This window comes from Parasteatoda tepidariorum, chromosome X2 (genome assembly GCF_043381705.1).
Source record: "Parasteatoda tepidariorum isolate YZ-2023 chromosome X2, CAS_Ptep_4.0, whole genome shotgun sequence".
NCBI classification, from domain to species: Eukaryota; Metazoa; Arthropoda; class Arachnida; order Araneae; family Theridiidae; genus Parasteatoda; species Parasteatoda tepidariorum.
The window spans coordinates 27,706,468-27,730,917 of NC_092215.1; the positions used below are offsets into that span (position 1 = coordinate 27,706,468).

Sequence of the window (24,450 nt, forward strand, 5' to 3'; positions counted from 1 at the left end):
ATATATGTATATATATATATTAAATGAGAAATTTTTTTAAATTTATGACATTATTTAAATCATGACAGTATTTAAATTTATAACAACATATGTCTTGCAAAAAGTGTTCGCATTGCGACATAATTACAGTTAAATTTGCATTACATAGAAATAATTTGCTTCAGCTTTTAGCACAAATTAACTTACTTTTAGTATTTTTGTAACTCATTAAAAATGTAAAACTTGAACATAATCAATATTCCTAAAATAATTCGAAAACCAATAACTTTTTTTTACGCAGGTTCTTTTTTTATACCTAAAAAAATATAACTGAACTATAATATACTACCTGTTCAAAACCACAGATTTATCTAAAAAATCTTATTTTTTAAAAAAAAACTTATTGCAGTCGTCAAAAGCAAATTCTATTATTTTAATCAAATTTTGTGTTATTAAATAAATTTTATTATTCCTAATTTTTATATTGGATTGAAATATACTTATAAGATTAATATAGATATATTATATAAGATTATAATAGATAGATTATATAAGATAGATTATACAAGATTATACTAGATGGATTTTATAAGATATATTAGATTAAAATATACATGCTTTTACTAAGAAAAACTATTCGACAATGAATAAATTAAAGAATTTGAAGTTAAGTTTAAAAGAAGACATCCTGAAAATTTTGTTCCTAAACATACGACTGAAAATAATGAATTCTGCAGTGAAAAAAAATATTGTCAGAACATCTAGGACATGGTGAAATTTACCGTATATTTCCCTCTATAGGAACGCCAAATAGCTTGGTTATTTCTACCTACGTGCTTTGGTAAAATTAACAATAAAATATGGTTTTATAATAAGAGATAAAATTAGGTGACTGTATTAATCTCATCATGATACCTTAAAACCTAGCGTAAAAACCATTTATTCGGTTAAATTTATTTTTCAGTTTCGTATTTTTTACTAAATGTGTGGTAATAGGGACTATAGTTCTGAAAACCAGAATTTCCGATAAACCGTAACCATATGAATGGATAAGTTACACGATGAATGGTTTAAATGCCGTCAATTTTGGGTTTTATCACCAAAATTATGTTACTTTTTTATCAGAAATATCATTATCATACGGTATGGTTATTTCACCAGAATTATTTTCCCCTTGATTCCCCTTCATTTAAAAAAATTAGGTGAATTGACGGCATCATGTGATTGCGAAATTATATCAAACTTAAATTTCTTCATACAATGATAAATTTCTTCATCAATAATTCAATGATTAATAACTCATTTATAAATGAAATAAAAAACATTCAAATTAATTATTACCGTAGAACAATTACTTAAGAATAATAAATAATAGCGACTAATGTAAGGCGTGCTAATATCAAAAGTAAATTTTTATGATAACTTTATTGATTAACCCTTTGACGCAGATAGGACACCGGTTCCCTTAAAAGAATTTCTTTTCTGACTCTATAAGCACCATCAAAAATAAGTTTTGATAACTTTTTTAATTATAAAAAAACAATCTAATAGTTACTATAAAAATCTGTTGGATTATTTGAATTATATTTGCACTAAAACAAAAAATCCAAAAAAAGTAACTAGAATTTGTTTTTTCATTCATATTCAAAATTTTATCAATAATTGATTTTAAAAATTTTTGAAATTTCAAGGAAGATAAACTTTTTCTCTTAGTTCTAAATAACTGAAAATAGGTCCAAATTTGAAAAATTATTGTTTGAAAGTGAACCATGTTTGAGAGATTTTTCTTTTAAGCAGAAAAAGTCACCGGTATTTCAAGCTGTATTTCATAACCAACCATAAATTATTAAAATGCTTAATATAATATTATTCACTTATTTTGACCTAAATTAATACAAAATAATGAAACAAATTCAGAATAATGAATAAGAATAGCAACTAATTCAAGGCATACTAATATCAAACGTAAATTTATGCATCATATGATTGTTCTTTTGATTAAACACATTCATAAATCAAACAAAAGCTTCAAGATATGCTATTATTATTACGCTAATGTTTAAAAATAATGAATACTAATAACGAATCTTTAAAGCAGTAAGCATATAAAACATGAATTATTTCTTCATACAATTATTACATTGATTAATAAATCATCAATTAATGAATTTATAATTCATGACAAAAAAGCTGTACAAACCCTCTTCAATTTGCCCAAGTTGAAGTTCATAAATGTATTAACTAAAATTGGAATTTTCAGAATAATAAACAAGAATAGAGACTAATTCATTACATACTAATACCAAACGTAAATTTATATTTCCTATTATTTCTTTACTGATTAATAACGCATCCATAAATGAAATGAAAGCTTCAAAATAAGCTATTATCATTGCGCTACTAATTATAATTTCTTTTTCATATAAGTATTTCATGGCTTAATAAATCATCAATAATGAAGCAAAAGTCTGAAAATGGATAATCACCATTATACGCAACCAGATAAAGATATATAAAATTTTTTTGAAATATTTAGGCTCTGGATTATTGCTAAAATTTATTTCAAACAACATAACATTACATATGAATTCAAGTTATCGTATGAAACTTAAATTTTATTTCATGACAAACACACTTTGCAAATCCTCTTTAATATGCCAAAGTCTAAGTTTATAAATAAAAGAACTTAAATTGGGAATTTCAGAATAATGAACAAGAATAGAGACAAGTTCAAGACATACTAATGTAAAATGTAAACTTATATTTTCTATGATTGTTTTTGTAATTAATAACGCTTACATAAATGAAATAAAAGCTTCAAAATAAACTATTCTCATTGCGCTACTATTTAAAAATAATGACTAGTAATAACGGATATTAAAAGCAATACTCATATAAAACGTGAATTTCTTTTTTCTTATAATTATTTCATGGCTTAATAAATCATCAATAAATGAAACAAAAGTTTGAAAATGAATTATCACCATTCTGCGCTACCGTTTACAAGTATATCCTATTCTTCAGAAGTATTTAAGCTCTGGATTACTGTTAAAATTTATTTCAAATTACGTAACATAACTTATGAATTCAAGCTATCGTGTGAAACTTAAATTATAATCCATGACAAAAAAAGCTTTATAAATCTTCTTTAATATGCCAAAGTCGAAAGCTCATAAATATGTTAACTTAAATCGGAAATTTCAGATTAGGTAAGAAATAATAACGTCCTTTTCTCACGCACATAAACAACAAAAAAAAGTTATTTTCCTTACATTTAAAGTTTCTCACCTGTTAAAAAATATGGCATTTAAAAAGAATTATAGGATTTAGCGTCTTTTCTGTTTACAAGGGAATCGCTTTACAAGGAAATTGTAAAGTTGCGAACGGCGGGGGGTTTAAAACGAACATATTCAAGATGAAGTTTATTTGGCAGTAGGGGGAACTAAAGAACTTCCTTGATAATAATTTGGAAGTGTCACGAACTTAACACTACATTAGTCAAGCTGTAGAGTTAATTTAAGCAGCTTTATGCCAGTTTCTATCAACTAGTATAGAAAAAAAAATTCTATTTTTTTCACATAAATTAAAAGGTACAAAAAACTTTTCATGGAACATGGTTGTAAACAAAAGTGCGTTACGTTTGTAAGGTTATTTTTTAAAAAAATAGCAATGTTTAAGAATTCAGTATCCGTCTTTATATTGCAAGACTAAAATGCAAGACACAGTTCAATTTTAACTCCTTGTTTAAATTTTAGAAAGCTTGTACTGCTTTATTGTTCGATTTTATTATTTGAATTTGCTACAACTTTAATATGGTAATAAATGGAACTATATAATCGTAATTCTTAAACTTGATTAATCGATATTATGATGGCCTGTGTTGGGGTCAGGAAATTGATCTTGCATCAGAAAGGTTTTGAGCTCGCATCCCGATCAAGGCACGGATGTTCTTTCACTTCTCTGTACTATCTGTCTTTACTGTGGCCCACCTAATAAGGTGCACCTGAAAGAGTGGCCAACAAATCTGCCCTTCAGATGCCTGTATGACGAAAGGTCATTCCCCAGGTGGGCATTGGGGAAAAGATGATTCGATTTAAACGGAAACATACGGAGATAAAAAATTATAATAAAATTACCATATTCTGTAACTTCCTTGTTAATAATTTGGAAGTGTCACTAACTTAACACTACATTAGTCAAGCTGTAGAGTTAATGTCAGTTTCTATCAATTTGTATAGAAAAAAATTCTATTTTTTAATATAAATTAAAAGGAACAAAAGATTTTTCAAAGGACATGATTGTAAAGAAATGTATGCTGCGTATCTAAAAAACTCTTTATAATTTGAAGAAAGGTGATTAAAAAAATTATCAATCCTTAAGAAATCAATGACCATCTTTATTATTGTAGAAATAAAAGGCATGACATAGTTTAATTTTAACTCATTATTTAAGTTTTAGAAATCTTGCAGAGTATTATGGTTCGATTATATTGTTTGAATTCGATACAGCTTTAATATGGTAACAAATTAAACCATATAATCATAATTCTTAAACTTGATTAATTGATATTATGTTTCGTCCTAAACGGAAACACACGGAGAAAAAAAATTCTAGTAAAATTACCATAATCTATAACTTCTTTGATAAAAATTTGGAAGTGTCCTGAACTTATCACTGTATTAAGCTGTAGAGTTAAATTAAGCAGTTTTAGGCCAGTTTCTATCAACTGGTATAGAATTATTGAATTTTATTTTTTAATGTAAAAGGTTAAGAAAGATTTTTCAAAGGATATGATTGTAAACAAATGTATCATACGTATCAAAGAAGCTGCTTATAATTAGAAAAAAATGTTTTTTAAAAATTTACTAATTAAAAATTCGGTATCCTTCTTTATATTTCAGGGGTGAAACGCATATAAAATAAAACCTATAGTTTTTTCTCATGCACTGAGAAAAAAAGTTCAGTCAAAACTACCAAAATATGGTAAAATTTACTGTGTTTCTGGCTCAATGGGAACAACGAAAGACTTGGTAATTCTTACCGAAGCTTTGGTAACGCGTTTAGTAAAATTAACAACAAAATATGGTTTTATAACAGGTGACAAAATATGATAAATGTGGTAAAATTTGGTAATTTTAACTTGATACCTTAGAGCATGGACAGAGATCTCCTTATTCGGTTAAATTTACTTCTCAGTTTCGTATTTTTTACTAAATGTCTATTATAGACTTATATATTTTTATTACATGTCTAATGTCTATTGCATATTTTTACTAAATGTCTAAATGTTAAAATAGTCTATTATAAGAACTATAATTTTGAATACCGGAATTTTTGGTAACTCGTTACCAGATGAAAGGAAAAATTACCAAATAAATTATTTGAATATCTTTATTTTGCTTTACTTAACCAGATTTATGGTTCTTTTCTGAAAGAAATGCTATACCATACAATACGGTAATTCGACCAGAACTTTTTTCTTCGAGTATTTTCTTCGATTTGTAGTACTCTAATGAATAAATTACTCTGTCAATGATCCTAATGTCATTTGTTACATATATTTTTAATAGAAGCAGCTGGTTACAAAAACATTTCAAAAAGAGACTGTAAACAAAATTTTAGTTTGTTATAATCTCACTAAAAATTGAAGAAAGTTTTTTTTTTAAAAAAATTAAAAATTACAAACGACGTTACAGAATTCAGTAACCATATTTAATTTGTGCATCAAAGTTATAGTAGTAGTTAAAAAATTTGTTTCATGATTTCCACGACTTGTCATTTTCTAAAAAATAAATTATTCCGTCAGTTGCCATTTTTTTTATTTATTTCTTAACGTAAATTTATAGGTATAAAAATGTTACAAAGAACGCATGACTGTAAAAAAAAGTCTATTAAAACTCAAAATCAGTAAAATTCAGACAAAGCTTTTTTTGAATTAATAAAGTTTAAGTATTTAGATAGTAAAAAACAACTCTATTTTTTCCTCGACTAATCGTATTCTAAAGATTCAATAATTATAGGGAAAAATTCTATCACTTACTTTTTATAAATGATATTAACTTCATTTGTTGTTATTACTAATGAGTTTTTTATATGTATATTATGTTCTTTGGTAAGTTGTAAACGGCGAGGGGAGGGGTAAACGAACATATATCGGATGAAGTTTAAGTTTATTTGGCAGTAGGGGAAAACTGTGGAACTTCCTTGATAATAATTTGGAAATGTCACGAACTTAACACTATACTAGTCAAGACGTAGAGTTAAATTATGCAGGTTTTCACCAGTTTCTATCAACTGGTATAGAAAAAAAAATTTATTTTTTTTCAATATAAATTACTAGGAACTAAGAATGTTTTAAAGGACATGATTGAAAATAAATGTATATTACGTATCTAAAGAGTTCTTTAGAAACTGAAGAAGGTTATTGAAAAAAAATTAGCAATGTTTAAGAATTCAGTATTCGACTTTATATTGCAGGATAAAAATATAGTTAAAAGCTTCTTGTTTTTCCGCATATACTATCCTCGACTTACATTCAAAATAATAAATAATTCAGCCAATGATATTTATGTCGTTTGCTTATTACATATTTTTAATATAAATAACTGAATGCACATCTGGTTCAAAACGTGACTGTAAGCAGATTATAGTATGTTATGATCGCACAAAACTCTGAAGAAAGCTATTTAAAAAATAAAGAACTAACAATTTGTAAAAATTCAATTAGAGTCTTTAATATGAGCAACAAAGATATACTTAAAAATATATTATTTTCTTGAATTATCATATTCTAAAGAATAAATATGTCTGTCAATGATCATTTCTTATTTTCATACTTCATACAAATTACTAGATACAAAAAAATGTTTCAAATGACGTGACTGTAAAATGAATTTCAATCTGCTATAAGGCTACTAAAATCAGAAAAACAGTTCCATGAACAACGTTAAAGAATTCAGCTAATAAAAAAATAACTATATTCTCAATTTATCGTATTCTAAAGAATTTATAATTACAACTGGAAATTCTGTCACTTATATGTTGGCAATGATATTAATGACATTTGTTGTTGTTGCTAAAAAGTATTTTATATAGGTAATAATATTTATCTCTCAATTTATTAATAATTATAAACCAACTCATTCATTAGACTGATTACCTACAAGGGTATAATTTAGAATTAAGAAATATTAGTATACTTTAGTACTGAACTATATTCAAATTTTAATATGATGATATATCGTCAAAAAATATCGATATTTCACTTCAGATCAAGATATTTGCAAGGTTTACTAATTTACAATAATTTTATTTTAGTCTACACTTTTATTTTAATCAGTATTTTCATTACTTCAATAAAATTTATTAACAATAGGATCAACGAAAATTTATAAACTATTTTTCATCGTATCGCAATATGATTATTGATAATACACGCGAAATTTTAGATTCGATAAATTATCGTGATATATTCGAATATTGGATATTAATTCACGATATATCGTGATAATACATTTTAAAACATCATCAAAATAATACAAAATAATTATCAAAATAATGCAAAAAAAATACATTTACAATATATCGTACAGCTGAAATGTGTATCAAAATATCAAATATTTTTTTTTTGTTTTCTTCGTAGAATGAGATTCTGTCATGATGGAGATTGAAATTTTATTTTGGCATGACTTAATTTCTGGTTTTAACTAACAAAATAATATCTGTTATTAATTTTATTAGAAACTGGTCTATATGCATGCAAAATATAAGAACAACATCAAAATTGAAAAGAAGGATTGGCCTACAAAGCTTTAAAGTTCGTTTGCTTTTTCCTGGGAAAATATAGCACACTGTAAAAAAATAATAAATAAATAAATAAATCCCGAAACATTTCTGAACATATGGGGCAGCTTCGGTGCATGAAGTTTTCGAAAACATTTCTGGATATTTCGGAAACCCCTTTCTGTAATATTCAGAAACATTTCGTAGTTTTTCAGAAATATTTTGAATCATTTCTCGCAATTTCGGATTTCTTTTTCAATATTTCAGAAATCTTTTTTTGTAATATTCAGAAACATTTCGCAGTGCTTCAGAAATATTTTGAATCATTTCCTGCAGTTTCGGATTTTTCTTTTTTTTTAATATGAAGCGTTTCTTAATAATTCAGAGACCTCTTTCTGTAACATTCAGAAACATTTCGCAGTGCTTCAGAAATATTTTGAATCATTTCTCGCAATTTCGGATTTTTTTTTTAAAATATGAAGAATTTTAAGAATCGAGTTAACATATTTTATAGACTAGTGAATTGAAATTTAATAGTTGTAGTAGTAGCTACGCTACACTCTAAAACTGAATCGGCATCAATGTGATTCAGTTTCCTACTTTTGAAAAATAAAAGAAATGTTTCCAATTTATCGTAAACATAATATTAAATTAAGTTCTCTGATCTTTTCGGAAATATTTTTGTCTAGTCAAAATAAGCTTCTGAAATTTTTTGCAGTGCATATATTCAATTAAAATTAAAATTTTTTACATATTACAACTGTTTAAGTTTTTTATATTTTAATTTTTTTCATTGATCTTCTTAAAAAATTATTATTATCTAATATAGTAATTATTATTACTAATTTCATTACAGAATATTTTTCTAACTATGCAAAACATAATATCGTCTCCGAAACTGAGAACAAATAGCCTGAAACTGAATTTTTTTTCTCGAACAAATTATAGCAAAAACTCAATTAAATATTGTCTTAATTTCAATATATATAATGACTCTTTTGGATTTCTTTAAAAATTTCTTCGTAAGTCACTAAAATTTTAATAGTTAGTAATTTATTTAAAAAAATGTATAGATATTTTTAAAAATCAGTGTTACTTATTCTAAACAATTACATTGCATAAATTTTCTTTTTTTTTTTAACAAACCCTAAAATAGCGTAAATAAAAAGGCTCTTAAATATTGTAAATATTTCAATTGATCTTTAATAAAATATTTTAAAACAATATTTCTTAAATAAATATTTTGATTTCATTTATATTGTAAATATTTTAATGGGTGATTAGAAAGAATGATTTTAAAAGATAGAAAATAGATATCTTTTAATAGATAACAAAATGTTATCATGCCAAATCAAGTAAAGCGTTACAAAAAAAAATGGGGTGTATTTAAATGCATATTGGGACAAGACTATTCACGGTAGAGTTCAAGAAATTGAATAAAAAACAGTCTTTGAAGCATTTAGATATATCTATTGATACATAATAAAGTAGATAACCGTATTAAAGTCATGATAGAATATGAGAATTTTTCTCATTTACATTTTACTTGAGAATTTCACGTTTATCATTAAAAAAAAATTTATTTTTCATTTTTAAATATTTTTCAGGCTGAATGAATTTAATAAATATGATTTATCTTCCAATAAAAGAGTTTTTATTAAAAACTATATAGTTTTCATAATTCTATAGTTATTATAAATAATATAATTCTGTTAATAACTATATTATTATTAATTACGACACTTGATTGGTAATTATTAATAATAAACTATTAACAATAAGTATGTGCATTAAAAATTTTAACAATTTATAATAAAAATTTAAAATTTTACTGATTTATGCTGAATTTTACTGAAATTTTTTCTTTTCCGGGAAAAATAGCATTTTTTTTAAGTACCACTTTATTAAAAAAATAATATATTATTTGAAAAAGTTAAAAGCTTTTATTGAAAAAAATTATTGAGAATTTAGATAATATAATAATAAACTTATGGGTAGCATAATGAGAAGCCAAATTTTTAAATCTAGAGAATATCATTTGTGGGGAATAACACAAAGGTTTCCGTATTGGCAAAATAATACGCTAAATTAAAATTAATAGAGATTCCAGAAATTCAGAAATTGTCTATTTGGAAGCAATTTGACACCAAGGCAGCAATTTAATAAAAAAAAATATCATCTTTGGAATAGTGTGGCTTGCCTAAAGCTTTTACAACATCCTAATTATTCGTACTGGTATAATTTTATGAATAGATAAAAATAAAATAATTCAGTACGCAAAAGAAGAAGAGAAAAAAAAACCAAGCACACGAGGAACTTTTTATTCAATTATCGCATCTTCAGGTACAAGGACTCAATGTTTTAAAAAGAGTAGCCTCAAATATATTAACACGTTGAATGCCACGCTAATTTTACATGACTTGCTCGTCTGGCCACACGGTAAATAACTACAAACTAAATTTACAAATATTAGACAGATTTTGCTAGTTTTTAAAAGGTTTAGCATGACATATCTGAAAAAAGTGGTGAATTATTTAAGCCTACGAATTGTTTAGAAATAGGATAAATATCTACTAAATTGAATTTATTAAACCAAGAATCACAATTAATGAGCTACCACTTAAAAATATTTATTCGCTGTCTGGAGCAAGTTGGCATCTCTGTGTATATAAATTAAACTGATTTTGTGTGTTCTACATAGTATTAATTTCTTCAAACCATTTTAGTAACGATAATAATATAAAAAAATGAAAAATTTACTCGAATTATGTGTTTCTAATAATCTTGGCTTCGGCGGTCACCGGTGACCCTCAGTGCATTCAATGTGTTAATTAATTAGCAAACGACAGTTTAAGTTACGAAACCAGACACTTTAAATTACTTTTTTTTCGACGAATTTCTGTTCCTCAAAATAACGGGGGGGGGGAGCCGCAAACTAGAAAATATGGTCTCAATAGTTTGGTCAGGAGAGCGGTCGAAAGTTTGACCCCTCGATGTTAATTCTATTTTTAGAGTATTTTGACCTATCTCAAAAACTTTTTTAGCACGATCGAAAAATTTTTGCACTCAAATATAAAATTCATATATTCAGAGATGATTTCAGGCCAAATATATAATTTAATAGTTATTTATTATTTTTTAGTATTTCATTCAATACTAGTCAAAGAAATTTTGAACAGCAAGGTATATAAGTTTTTAAATCATTTTAAAACACGTAATTTTATGCAGCAAAATTTGAATGAAATTGGTCGAATAGTTCCTGAGAAAATGAATCAGTCGAAAAAAAAGCGTATGTTTATTCAGAGAAAGTACTTGTTTGCGTCTGATTTCGTAACTTAAAATACACTACTGAGAGGCCTTCGAACAATTAAGATAGAGGCTCAGCACGTGAAAATCCGATCATTAGAAAAAAAAGTTATTCAGAGTGTTTCCTTTTTAGTGCATGTAGAAAAGCGTTAATGTGCAGAAATCAAATTGATGCAATCTTAAAGAATGTTACATTTGTATGACAATACATGCTTTTGTAAGTTAAGTATAAGAATTCAAGGAAAAGTAAATGAGCACTTAAAGCAGAAAAATTAAATATTTCATAAAGCAAGAGTTTTTTTTAGGTGATGTTTTACGATATCGTTTCTTTAAAAATGTTCTTTTAAGCCAAATTGCTGGCTGATTTCGAGGAAACTAAAACGTCGTAAATGGTAAGCTAGAACTTCAAATGGCTTTAAAAGTTCAGTAAATACTCCGAGTAGTTATAATCTATAGCTCTATAAAAACTTGAATTGCTTATAAGTGTTTCTCTAATTGGGGATTATGGTAGAAAATGAGACTCTGTGAAAATGATGTAATGTATTTTTTTCCCTCGACAGTAGACCTCACAAGCAGATAAGGGTAGCGGATATTTACAAAGTATTTCATAAGGATAAAAAAAATTGTATCATTAAAGATTTGTTGAAATCTTTCTCCTAAAAAAAGGTAATATTTCCTACATTTTATTTTTGCGATAAACGCAACTTATTCGAAAAAATAAAAATAAAAATACAATTATAATGGCGTGAGTCTTAATACAGCGTGAAAAAATCTCGAAAAAATTTTCAGTGAATTTTAAATAAATTTTCACCAGTTAGCTTTAAAATTATTATGTAAGAAATTTTCTCCTAACAAGAGATAATAATTCCTATGTTTTATTTTTGCAATAAATGCAACTTATTCTATAAAGCTTCTTTAAAAAAATACAATTATAATGGCATGCGCCTTAATATACTAGTATAAGAAAATCTTGAAACATTTTTCAGTCAGTTTTAAATCAATTTTCACCTGTTAGTTTTAAATTTATTATCTAAGAAATCTTCTGCTAAGAAATATAATATATCCTATGTTTTATTTTTGCAATAAACGCAACTTATTCGAAAAAGTTCCTTTTTAAAAATACAATTTTAATGGCGTGCGCCTTAATATAGCATAAGAAAATCTTGAAAAAATTTTCTGTCAGTTTTAAATAAAATTTCACCAGTTCATTTTACATTTATAATCTAAAAAATCTTCTCCTAAAAAAGGCAACATTTTCTGTATTTTATTTTTGCAATAAACACATTTTATTCGATTTTATTTGAAAAATGTTTTAGAAAAAAAACACAATTATAATGGTGTAAGCCTTAATACAGTGTGAAAAAAATATTTAAAAATTTTTCAGTGAGTTTTAAATAAATTTTCACCCTTTAGTTTTATATTTATTGTCTAAAAAATCATTGATCTAATTTCGAAAATTTTGAAAAATAAAATTGATATTGATAAGAAAAAAAGTTAAAAATGGTAATTAAGCACTTTATAAATATGATAATAAATATATTTATTTTTTAAAATATATTGAACGTGTGACATAAGAAATGTAGGACTTTATAAACCAAAGATGAAGAAAAGTTAAAAGATAAAAGATAACAATTTTATTTAACTACCAGTGATGAACAGCCAATACATACAGCTGACATACAGATGTACATTCGCACCTGACTCAGAAGTTCTTGAGTCAAATATCTAGGCAAACTCATAAATTCATACAAACTAAAACTAGGAGAAATCTTACTAATTAGGAGATCATCTAACTCATCTTACTAACTAGGAGAAAAAATATTTTTCCTTTTAAATTAACCTTCATTTGAGTTATAAAGTCACGAAAACCTTCTACAATCCACCCGACGGAAAATGGAGTCTCATCCATGATCCCACAACCATAGTAGATTTTGTTTCGGAGCTGTTCGAAATTTCCTAGAAAAAATGGTTTAATAACTATTTATTTAATTATTTCGTCCCCATATTCCATCCTAACAGTCAAAAAGATGGTATTCAAACGAACTGTTAACTGTGGGAAACAACCATAACAACAACAACAACCATAATTTTATATGCGCCAACTGGGCCCTCTGCCAATGTAGATCAAACGAACGTTCTTCGAAAGCTGGGAGCTAAGCAATGCGATAAGGATTTTTAATTCAGATTCTCATTTTCGATCATGAGACGCCTAATAATCTTATAGTAATAAGTGTGTGTTGAACACTTAGTTTTTTGCTGCTGGGTTCATACTTTAGTCGAAAGAGCTAATCTGTCAAACTCATGATAGGTCAAGCGGGGTTTCGAATGTCAGCGTTGATAAATAAATTAAACAACAATTAAATAAATGTTATTTAACCATTTTTCTTGAAAAGTTTCTACTGACTAAATTGCTATGAAAAATTTCCATTGACTCACAGACAACAAACTGCAAATGTGTTAGTTTTTCTCAGTATAATTATTTCCGATTTTATATGTCAATCCTAATAAGAAATTATTCGCAATAGAAAATCTTCGTCTCTTTCTTTCTTTATTCATTCAAATTTTCCTTAGACTTGCGCACATGACCTAAAAATATAAAAACGTAGTGAGTTTATAATTTTGTGGAGCACTATGGTTCAGTGATGCCATTCAATGAAAACTTCGCTAACTTTTAACTTGATTGAAGATTTTTCGAAGAAATTCTAAAGCTGATTGAACTGTGAATGGAAGTCCATTCCCTATTCAGTTAAGATTTTGGAATGGTATTCATTCTTAACAGTGCTTTTAATTAAAATAAAAATGAAAACTTGTAAAAATTTTACAAAAAGAGTAGATGACCATACGGAAAATATTTAAACAGTGCATTACCAAACGATGCAGAATTCTATTAAAGGAATTTTAATCTAATTTTTTTTTTACCAAAAGTACGAGTAGATTAAAAATTTCAATAAAAATCAGTATAGCATGAATAAAACTTTTAATCTTAGCTATATGCTTGGTAGGAGATATCCTCCGGCACGTGAGTAAGCGCTGCTTATTATTTACAGAATCTGCAGATTACTTTTCATTTGAGTTTTATCGAAAATATTAATTTTTAAAAAAAAACTGATAGAATAATCAGCTTAGCATAATTTTTTTTACCAAAAATATGACTGCATTAAAAACTTCAACAAAGAAAATCAGTATACCATGAATAAAACTTTTAATCTTAGCTATATACTTGGTAAGAGATTTCCTTCGACACGTGAGCAAGCGCTGATTATTATTACAGAATCTGCAGATCACTTTTAATTTAAGTTTCATCGAAGATATTAATTTTTAAAAAAAAAATTTAAAGAGTAATCAGCTTAGCATAATTTTTTAATATTCTGGATTTTAACTAATATATTTGATATTATATCTAAACACTACTAAAAAGTATAAAATTAAAATTAGGTAAAAACGCCTTATTCCAAAAAACATAAAAAATTTTTGATCATTTCAGACTCTTGATTGAAACTCCAAAATTAACGACTCTTGATTGATAAAAAAAATTTATTTTTAAGAAAGAGGAAGTTTGATACAAATGTTGTTAAATATAGTTGAGAGTGATAATAATAAACAGATTTATCAATAATTTTAACTGTAATGTAAAAATTTAAACTGCTCTTCTGAATTTCGAATACCCCGAGAAATGTGTTAAAAATTCGCTTTTTTACACAATAACATATACCGTCTTGTATCACTTTGAAGTAAAAATTGTTCTACTCGGTAAAAAAAAGTACTGACACCCTGAGTACAACATCCGTAAAATCCATTTTTACAGCAATATTTATTTAATCTTAGTGATTCAATAAATGCTATAAAAATTACGGTTATCAAATTTTTTGCTCCGTAAAATTTTACGGTAAAATGTACTAGCACTCAGGGTACAAGTACTTTTTGCTGTAATTTTGACCGGAATTTTTTACAGTGTATTTATAACAAAATTTATGCTTTAATATATCATTTTTGATTTAATAAATTTTGTTTCGTAAAATTTTGAATTAATTTTATTTAATTTCAGTTTTGAGTTAATAAACGTTATTTTGCCTACAACTACATATAAATAACTCAAAAGTTTACATAAAGTGCCACTTAGTTCCAGTAATTTCCGGCTAAGCCTTCAAAATATTTGGCAAAAGGAACCAAAATTCTGAAAATTTTAGTTTTTAATTCTCAACCACTTTAAAATTCTTTTGCCGAAAAAGGATAATCTCAGCATAAGCTAACAAATGTTCCCCAAAATCAGATTTTTTTTTTAAACTTAATCTTTGAGAACCTCACTTTTTTAATTCCCTTAATATATTTTAACAGAAATTTCGATTTAATAGAATAAAACAAAACAAAAGCTTTGCAAAACTTTGAAAAAATTTTAATAATTGCTGTTAATTTCAAAGTCACCTTTTTAATACTCAAATTGGTTTTTGAATGATAAGGCAAAAAATAAAATTTTAAATAATTTCAAAAAACCTGCATGAAAGTTGCAGCTAAAAAAGTAAGAAATAAAAAAATGAGAAAAACAGGAAATAATTATCATTTTTCCTTAACATAAAATGTCGTAAAGTATGATACTAACGTGTAAAAAAAAACTATAAGCATATTTTTTGTAGCCTTTGTTTTCCTTATATTCTGTTCATTGCAAATTAGGCTTGAATAGTTTTCAGAACACATAAATACTACTGTGCAGTAATTTACCACTCAATAATTATCTTCTTTTTTTTTCATTTTATTCAATGATAATTTATACGTTGAGAAAAATTTCATTAAAAAGCAATTCACTACATTTCTCAAATAATTCATTGGAAAAAATTTTTACAGAAAAGTAAGGAAGCCTCTTAATTCTCACTATAACCCAAAAAAACCAGAGAGCTTATAACTCAAACTCGGTTTTCATGATGAAACTAACCCTCATCTGCGTCATATGGATAAGAAAAAATCGAAGACACGACTTGACCTGATGTTGGACCCCCAGAAATGAAATATATATTTAACATTACATATGAAATTTGCATTTCTATTATATTTATACCTTTGTAAAAACCAATTTACCTACCTATTTTTCATATTCTCCAACATATACGCATTTATAGACACCTGACATGATTTAGAACTATTTACTTACTTTTTAAACAAACGCGTGTAATCCGGACCTTGCGGTTAACTGAGCTCATAAGTTAAAGAATACTTACCAAAAATTATAATTACTTACCAAAGTCATAAAACTTTTTTTGTGAAACTACTTACCTAAATTGACTGATAACCTAGTGAAACAATTAAATTTGATTTATATAGTCTGCTTTTATAGTTATAGAATGAATTTATTTAAGGATAGAAGTTTGAACTGAACTTTATTAGGTTTACATTGATTAGAAATGAATAATTACAGAGCTTCTTAATTAAGCCTCACACCATGATGCTTTAGTAGGGTGTCCGAATACTTATGTCCAAATAGCGAACTATTATTCAACCTGAAGTTACTATTTCAAGTATTGGATGATACGGTTAAAAATATTGGGGCATGCAGAACCATATCGTACATGTTTGCATAATATTAAGGTTCAGTAAGTAAGCTTATGTAGTAAGTGGTCAAGGTGAACCATATTATCAGAGGTAGAGGTTAATCGTTTTTACTCTTGGTCACTAGATTCCACGGTTCAACTTGAACGAAAATTTGGTTCAGGCTTACCACTTTATTGAGGTTACAATAAATTTCTACGATGCTGGAGAGACTTTGTTAAGCGTTACGGTTTCCTCTAAAGTCAACGCTAACACTATTTGATCTTCACAGCGCATGCGCGCATGTTTAAGGTTAGTGTTACGGTTACCGCTACACAAACGCTACGCAAAATCTATCTGTTATATTCCAATACTCTGATATTAAAGTTTAACATTGTGCCGATTTTGTTGAAAACGTAGAACAGGAATAATTTCTTGTTATTGAAACTGTCAGATTTTTTATCGAATATAAATCCAAATGCTTATTTTATAACAAACTTTGTAGCATTGTAAGCAAATGTATTTCATTCTTGATTAATTTTTACCCATTAATTTACTCTCAATCACATATTTAAATTATTTTGAGAACATATAATCTTTAACTTAATCTGAGATATTAAGAAAATAATTAAAGACGTTTATTTTCTGAATTGGGAAAATTAAACTCCCAAATTCAAGCTAAAAATATTTTTAATGTTTGAACGAACAACGAAAATGCTTAAATTTCGCTTCCTAATTTTATAGCCTTACAAAATCCTAAGCAAAAAAAAATCTTATTGTTTTTTTTTTACAAGACAAAAAAATTTAAGTAAGAAATCCCTCTATTCAAAATAAGACAAACTTAATATGGTACAGATCACGAACTATTTTTTTTTTATTAGAACACGGTTTATGTAAAAATCCAATATATAAAAACAATATCGATAAAAAGTCCCAAACTAGAAAAAAAAATTTCAGATTACTAAAATTTTCAGTCTAAGAAAATCAATGAGACAAATTTGAATGTACTTAAACTGCACATCCATGTTTTCATCGAGAATTTCTAGTTTATCGAAGCGAGGAATATTCAATCGCCTCAATTTAATAAAGAAACAATAATTCGCTTCAACAACAATTCCACCTGAATGAAATGATTTCAAAAATGAAAAACCCAGAACAAAATATTGGAATGAGTTAATTACGATGAAGAGTCCGGGTCGTAACTTCGAGATAAGGCCACTCGGTCACGTCTGCCCCATCCAGAAGCCATCGGCGCGATCACGGATTTCCCCACTTGCCGATTTAAGTGATCACTCGAACTCAACTTCGATCCCTCATCGATATGGGTTTTCAAATAGGATGGATTTTTATTTTCTTAAAACACGCGTCAATTTATGGTGATTTTCTAGAACTATATTGTGGATATAACCACCTCGCCCATTCATTGACAAATCGGCACTTTCTGAACTTTGTAAACATATGAATGAATGGGTAGAGTTGTACGAACTACAAAAATAATACAGCGCAAATTATAGGTTTTTTACAAGTTCTGATTCAGATTTAAATCATGGAATAAAATAAAATCAGACTTAAAGAGAATTGTTAGATATCGTCTGTTTCTCGACACAAATGTAAAAAGTTCATGAATGGTTGCCTTATAAGTTAGTGTATTTTATCACTGTAAAAAATTCCCATTCTTTTTACAGACTTCTTCTGTATATTTGACGGTTTAATGCTGTTTTGTTGACAAAATGGTTTTTTCTTTGATTTTCCTCCTAAATGTATCTACACTGAAAAAAATCCCCGTTCTTTTTACGGATTTTTTCTGTATATTTGACGGTGTAAAGCTGTTTTGTTGACAAAACGGGTTTTCTCTGTTTTTCTTCCTAATCATATACAGATTTAAACTGTCAGCTCAAATTCTTGTCAGTCAAACTCTCCCTTTTTCAAATTTATCGAGTAATAAAGAAGCCGTATTTGTAAACATATGAATTAATGGATAAAGTTGTGCGAACTACAAAAATAATACAGCGCAAATTCTAGTTTTTTTTTCAGATTCAGATTTAAACGTTGGAATAAAATAAAATCAGATTTAAAGAGAATTATTTCCTAAAAAAGACTGCGATATCCGTCTATTTCTCGACACAAATGTAAAAAGTTCATGAATGGTTGTCTTATAAGTTAGTGTATCTACACCGAAAAAAATTCCCGTTCTTTTTACGGACTTTTTCTGTATATTTGACGGTTTAAAGTTGTTTAGTTGACAAAACGGTTTTTCTCTGTTTTTCCTCCTAATCATAAACAGATTAAAAGTGTCAGTTCAAATTCTAGTCAGTCAAACTCTCTCTTTTTTTCAAATTATTTTACGATTGTTTTCTATACTTGCTCTTATTTTTCTTATTTTAAACATCGTATAAATAAAACTGCGATTCAGTTTTATTGTCGAATTGATAACCTGATTGTTACTTATTATATTTCTTTAGATATAATTCTTTTGGTAAGTTAAGTTGTCAGGCATTTTTATATAGGCTACAGTTTTAAATGTTTTTACACTTAAATATTATTTCAACAATTAAGACTTTTAATAATAAAACAGTTTAAGATTTTTCGCCTTAGGGAGCCACTATAGCTGCGGTAGCTCAGAGAACTGAGCTATAATAAACAAATGAGGTAACTTAGGTTCGAATCCCGGTGATCACTAGTTGTAATCGTAGATATGCACCAACTGCAATGCAGGAATGCACCAACTGTAATGCTGCTAGTTATTTTATGAAATTTTTTATTATGATAACAGAGTTTTTTGTTTAAATAACTCAACGTATCTGCTTAAAAAAAGCCCTCTGATTTCAAATAATATTTTTTTTCTGTGAAATAAGAGACTTTATACTAGCTCAGAAGCTGTCAGTTTTTTTCTGTAAATTTAACAGATTTTTTTACAGTGTACTGTATCTTCTCATTTTCATTCTTCCTAAATTTTGTACTATATTATCTTTCTCCGGTTAAGTACTTTCGTTTCAAAAAACTTATTAGCAATTGTTTTTTATGTTAATTTACTTTGTGTGCTTTAGAATTTTCATTCTTTCTAAATTCTGACCCCAATGCTGACGTAAAATATCCTCAGTGGTAGACGGAACAAGGGTCAGAATCCGTCGCGCTAAACTTGGAAGGTTTTCGTGTTTTTCCTCTACATATAACTCAAATGCGAGTTGCTTTTCCTAAAAAGTCCTCCACGAAGGCTAGTTTGTCCCAATGTTTGATCCAGAAATTCCCTTGTCTTCTGGGTTAGTTTCCAAAAGTCGTATTCATTGCTGTTATTTTTAATCATTACATTAACAAAGTGTGAAAAAAAATAATTTCATGGATTAAAATACAATTAAATTAACTACATAATAGAAATAAAAAAGATTAAATTTTTAGAGAAAATTTTTTTAGCTGGTGTGCCAGTATAAAGCCGTTTATTTCACCGAAAAATTATGCTATTTAAAAACAGGTGCCTTTTTTTATGCAGATAAGTACTGTTATTTTAACAAACAAGCACAGTTATTTTAACTAGCTTTGCTATTTTAGCAAAAAATATAAATAAAATAGCTATGTCAGCATTGCGGGCAGTACGAGCCGAGAGTAGAAGTCTAGCAACCATTCGACACTGGGATTCGAACTGACAGAACTAGAGAACTAGATTTTGAACTTCCAGTTTTAATCCGTTTATGATTAAAATGAAAAACAGAGAAAAACTGTTTTGTCAACAAAAGAGTTTTAAACCGCAAATATACAGAGAAAGTCTGTAAAAAGAACGAAATTTTTTTACAGTGTTTAAATTATTCAATTTTTTTTTTAAATTTTATGTAAGTAAATTTTAGCTTATATTTTATTAAGCGTTGTGACTGTTTATTGTTAAAAAAAAAATTGCATTTGAGGAGGGGTTTAAAATTAGATAAGTTTCGAAACTTGAAAAACGTTGACGTAAATATCTGTGATAGAAATTTGATTTGTTATTAAACGTAATTTATTTGTTTTGGTGTATTTCTCTTAACTACCGTGAATCAAATAATGGGTTAGTAGTCGAAAATGGATAAATATACGAGTATCTAAACATCAAGTATAAGAAATAAAGAAGTGGGTTATTGTTTATAGTATGTATAGTATAGTATGATTAACACTTCATTTTCTGAGCAGAAAATTTCACTGAGTTTAAAGCAAAAAGTAAATTGTAAAAGATTAAATCAAACATTTATTTTAGTATTTTGTACACTTAACTAAAATATTTCTATCATTGCGTAATTATCAAAATGCTGTTGAACTTCTGAGAACAAAAGAAATACCAGAATAGAACTACCAGAATATGGTATAATTTACCGTGTTTCTGGATCTATAAGAGCACCTAAAAGCACGGCAATGTTCACCGAAGTGTTTGGTAATGATTTTGGTAAAATTAAAATAAAATATGGTTTTATAATATCTCATAAAATTTGGTAAATGCGGAGAAATTTGGTAATTTTTATCATGATACCTTGGGGAATGGAATAAAAACCATTTATTTGGTTAAATCTACTTTTAAATTTTTTATATATACTAAGAGTGTGATTGTAAGGCAGTAATTTTAAAAAGCAGAATTCCCGGTAAACCGTTACCATATGAACGAAAACCGTTGTCATATGAATGGTTTAAATACAGTAGATTTTGGCTTTATTGCCAGAATTATGGGGTTTTTTTTTCTTTACTAAAAATGTCTTTTCGATACAGTATGGTAATTTTAACATAATTTTTTTCTCCGTGTAATAATGCGACAATAATATGAAGTGCTTTAAACACGCAAAAATGTTATGCACAGAATATGTAGTAAGAATTCGCAATGTCAAGTGATGTTTTACTTCTAAAATAAAAATTTAAAAAAAAAAAAAAAAAAAAAAAAAAACCACTGATGGTGGAAATTATAAGCTACTCAACTTAATCGTCCTTCGTAGCTCAAAAATATTTTAACAGAAAAAGGAATTTTCGCTTATTTTTATTTTTTTAAATTTTCCTTTTCTTAATTTACTTAGATATAATGTGTTTTTATAAGCGTAAAAGCAATAGCTTGATTAGCTTTACGCTTTAAATTATAATATTTGTGAGTAGATTAGTTAGTGTTAGTTTATACTATAAAAGATTTTATACTATAGAAGTAGCAAAAAATTGTTAAAAAAAATTAGTTAAATTCTTAATGTGAAATTTCATTGTTTACATTTTTCAATGATTTTCCGGTATTGCTTTAGTATTAATTTCTTTAAAAATAAACTTATACTTAGATCAGTTATCTTACTCCGAATGTTAAACTACAATATTTTTATGAACAATTAAAGAAATTATTAAAACAGTTTATATTTAAAAATGTTAAAATAGTAAAAAACAGTAAAAAAGTTAAGTTACGCTGTTGAAAAAATTTTCAGATCTTTTTTTAAGTAAAAAACCTCAAAATAAATTTTGTTATGCAAAATTTGCATTGCTATTTCTTTCCAAATAATTTTTATTTTACGATATCACTATAAAATCACTTCATAATTCGAATTTTCTAAAGTAAATTTAAATATTCTTTAGGTACTGTAATGACATGAAATAAACACAAATTATAAATTAACCAATTTTATTACAATATCTAATGAAATTAATTCTGGAAGTGTGGTCATATATTTTATTATTGAGGCATCAAAATATTTTTGTTTTCAATATGCTAAAACAGGAAAGAATTTATTCATGCTTTACAGAAATTCAATAATGAAAAACGACTTGAATAAAGCACAAATAAAAATGTAAAAATGGTCATTGGTTCTGTAAACAAGAACTTTCGTGAGTATCGAAACCCAAAAGATTAACGTAACTATAAAATATAGTGGAATCAAGTAAATCGACTGTTTTTAATCACTTAATTCCGCCTGACTTTGAATTTTCACACCGAGGAAATTTCGGATTTATAAAACCGAAACTATAGTATGTCCATTTTTTGCTATTATTTGGGCATTATTTACCTTTAGCATAATAAATCCTATCTTCATTTGGAGCTTTCTTTTATTTAAAAAGTATCTATTACTTAAATGATTAAAAACAATACCCATATGGGTTGATAAAACTAATACTTGAATTTATACAGATCTAGCATATTTAAAATTTGCTTATCAAAAATCAATTGACTTCAAAGTATATTAAAAATATGTTTTGCATTTCCTTATAAGAGTAAATAAAATATTTAAGATCGATGCTTGTATTGCATTTAAAATTGCTTTTAAGTAAATATTATTAAAAATAAAATTTTCATAAAATTTTCATTAAAAATAATTTAAAATAATTTTCATTTATAACTGCTACTACTAATGCTACTTTAATATAAATTTCACTCGGCAGCACTTGATTGAATACATGATTCTTTCACATGAAAACATGATGTTTTCACATGAACACATGATTCTTTCACATGATTCAAACATAAAAAATCTTCAATATGATATTTCAAATTATTATATTACAGACATATTGTTAGAAACTGTAATTTCACCTGGAAAAGTTGTGGCTTTTAATATGAACTTAAAAAGATGCATAAAAATATGCACATCAAGTTTGCCTTAGAGTTGCCAAATCAAATAAAATAAAGAATTGCACTTAATGGTTTTACTCCAGCAATATATAATTTTTTCTTAATATGAGTATTATGCTTGAGAAAATAATTATCGCTATATGAATTAATTGCTACGTAGTGCAATTCCTGTATTTAGTTATTAGTTGACAAGTTAATTTTGAAAATTGCATATCAATATAGTATAAGCTCTGCTTTTAAGGTAAAACATTGCTTTTTACGATACAACACGCGATTTAGTGAAGATTTTTATTATCTTCATAAAAATTTAATGCTTGATGACAGATAAATATACCTATCTTATACACTATGGAAAAATACAAACCTAACAAGTAGCCATAAATAAAACAGAATTGTTTTTCGTTTTTTTTAATCGCATAAAGTTGCCTTTTTAAAAGCAGAAATATTTTAAATTAGCTTTTCCCATTTAAAAAAAAATCGTAATGTTATTGTGTTTTAGAAATTTTGTAAATAAAAATTATTTTTATAGCGTCAGAAAATTATTGATAGATTTGAGATTATTTATTATTTTTTATTTGACAGCATAAAGCATAATTTATAATATAGTAAGACTAGAAAATTGTCTATAATAATATGAACAACAGATAAAATAAAATTTGCCTTTTTTTCTCGCATTCTTGGTTTTTTTTCTTGCTTTTATTGATTTTATGTTTGGAAAATTACTTTTTTAATCGTAGTAAGTGGCCGTTAGATTAGTGATTATTTATTATTTAACAACATAATGTAGATAGTATAATGAGCCTAGAAGACTGAATATAATAATACGAACAACAAATAAAGTAAAATTTATCTTTTATTTCTCAAATGGTTGCTTTCTTTCCAGTTTTTATTGCACTTTAGACATTTTGTTTGAAAAAAAAAACTAGTCTTATAATGTTAGCAAATGATAGTTTGATTTGAGATTATTTATTGCTTTTTGTTTGACAACATGATATAGTAAATATAATTCAACTAGATAATTGGATACTATAATATGAACAATAAATAATGTGGATTTTTTTCCTTACATTGTTGTTCTCTTTCTTGTTTTAAATGATTGTTAGATCTGTGATTAATTATCATTTTTTTACTAACAACATAATATAGTCAGCCTAGAAAACAGAATATTATAATATGAACAACAAATAAAATAAATTTCGTCCTTTTTTCTCACATTTTTATAGCGCCTTAGACGTTTTGTTCTCAGAATTACTTTTAAAGTATTAGCAAACAAGTGTTAGATTTGTGATTTTTCATTATTTGACAGCATAATGTGGTTA

General features: G+C 26.5%; 1 protein-coding gene across 1 annotated transcript in view; it reads right to left on the minus strand.

Moving 5' to 3' along the window:
- Window positions 1–24,450, minus strand: part of LOC107445649 (protein Wnt-5a) — a 139,504-nt gene that overhangs the window by 113,894 nt on the left and 1,160 nt on the right. The gene's annotated exons all lie outside the window — the stretch shown is intronic.